This window comes from Dermacentor silvarum, chromosome 2 (genome assembly GCF_013339745.2).
Source record: "Dermacentor silvarum isolate Dsil-2018 chromosome 2, BIME_Dsil_1.4, whole genome shotgun sequence".
Lineage (NCBI taxonomy): Eukaryota > Metazoa > Arthropoda > Arachnida > Ixodida > Ixodidae > Dermacentor > Dermacentor silvarum.
The window spans coordinates 52,978,235-52,980,724 of NC_051155.1; positions in this window are offsets into that span (position 1 = coordinate 52,978,235).

Genomic DNA, 2,490 nt, shown 5'->3' on the forward strand with positions numbered 1-2,490 from the left:
ACGGCACATTCAGCTGACCGACTACATGCATAGCGCTTGCCTCAAACACACAGGGTGGTCTGGTAATGAGCGACAACAAGCAGCGCAAACAGATTGGGCAGCGTGTCCCACCTATTTGCACCGACAGTCACCATTGAATATTAGCAACTTACATTGCGAAGCAATCAGGTGATGCAGGCATCTACTTCCCCAGTCAACACAGCAACATGGACGACCCAGCATTTTATCATTAACTCCTTTCCAACCTCCACGTTTCTTTTCTTTGGAGGGCCACTAATGTATGGCTCACACTTGGTGCCCCAATTTGTCTCAGTATGGACAAGTCGGTTTCGTGGGCATCACCTTCGGCAGCCACTTTTGCAGGCCATTCCACTTAGGTGGCTATCAACTTCATACACCTGAGATCATGTAAGCACGTATGCTGGTTTATGTTCATGCCAAATTGCAGCTGACGAAGGCCACAAGCAGAATTTGCACATGGCTACAGCAGGAAAGGACAGAACGGGGAGCACCAATCACGGTGCATGTAAATTGGGAGTCTATATTGCTGTGCGGACTGCAGGAGCAGGTGCTTACCTCGAGAGACTGCTTCCCAATGCAACTTACCAGGTCCCCACATCCGAGAAACGTAACACGGCGACCACGACCAAGTGGTACAGCAGCGAAACCAGATTCTGTAATCAATCACTTCAGTGTAGCACAAGGTACACTGAAGGTTATCGAACAAGGCAAGGCTACACCGAGGCAAGGCTAGAACAGCAGGCCTACACCCAGGCTATTGAGCAAGAAGAGCAATGCTGAATGAGACTAGGAATTAAATATGGCAATCAGAAAGGTTGCGTTCATGAAAGAAGCCACTCGGCTCTGCAAGCACTCAAAGCCAAAAACATTAAGAAAAGTCAAACGCTACACAGCACACGGTGCAACGGTTTATGCAAGACGCATGCCGTTGCTGCATCGGCTATTTCTGGAGAGGAATTGCACATAGCAGCATACACTAAGAAATATTGCTACAGATATGGTATGCTACTAGACAGTGAATGGTATTAAGTATGAGCACAGAATCGGTTGACCTTCATGTTTGGATGAGGAAGAAGAATTATCCCTAGCAAGAGTGGGGAATGAAAAAGCTTGCATTTATAGAAAAAAATGTATACTCGGCACAAATAGAATTTGACATGACCAGGAAGCTGACTAAGGAAGGCCAAACTGATGGAACTCTTTTGGCCAGCGTCGTCCATGCTTGTTCAATGGTTGCAGGTGCATCTCAACATGAAGAATTTCTAGAAAGTCTTTGTTGCGGTACCTGGATGACTCGGCTAATATCCGTGCTGGTAGAATGATGGCTGAGGCTCTTTTCAGTTTTGACAGTCCTCCGTAGACTTGATATCTCATCCAAATACGCTGCATCCGCTTCTTTGTTTGTGGTGTAAAATCCTTGTCAATTCGGCTCCAGCCCCTTCCTGTCAGGCTAGATGGGGGCTCCTGTGATGAGGACCATGGTGTGCTTGGTGCAGATCCTGTTGGGGCAGACAGTAACACATGAGAAACAGCACAGATTAGCCAAACTCATGTAGGGCTTTCTTTTATGTTTGAACCAAGTATGCTGAACTGTAACTGTGGAAAGACATTCAATCATCTGCTACAAACAAATGACATGTATCTCAAGACTAGGGAGCCAATACAGTATATATCAAGCATATTTATTTCTGAACTTGTTGTTGTTTACCTTGTAGTAACAGCCAAAGTCCACACAATGGCCTTGTAGCAGGAAGTAGCTTGTCTTTGGTGTAAGGAGTGCTGCTTTACACTGGTGCCATCCTCTTTACTGCATGTCTGGAACAGAAATTTTGATTGCATCAGAAATTGAAAAAGCACAATTTTGCAATATGAAATGCACGAAGGTGTGACATATATATTGTAATGGCTTTAGACTGCAGAACGCATGGGACTGTACACTTTGTTCTAGGGTGCTTAAGCAACATGTTAATTAAATGAATATTGCTACCTGCCTAACTACAATGCGTGTCAACAGCTGAAGTATTATTAGGATCACAAATGAGAGCATTTGTGCGCTCATTTATACACCACAAGTTATCACGCTGCTGGTTCCACAAGCAAATGCAAGACAAACATGAAGCTATTAGAACTGCTGCATTCTTTTTCTGCACGAACGTGATGCACCCCTTCATTACTGCAAAAATAAATGCCCCAAGGTAAATCAAACGGAACAGCAAGAACACTTGGAACCAACAAGTACGAAATATGGGTAAATGATCATGCGTGCAACTCTTTAATACATTAAATTCAGTACTTTCACTTCAATTTACCAAAGGGTTATCCGGCTTTGCGGACGAAAGAAGTTGCCGGCGGAATCGAAAAAAATAATATATATATATATATATATTGATAAGACTACTCAGTCGTCCACGGCCACGGATACAACGAGATGAAAAATGTGACGGGCGTTCCGATATCGCTGTCTTTTTT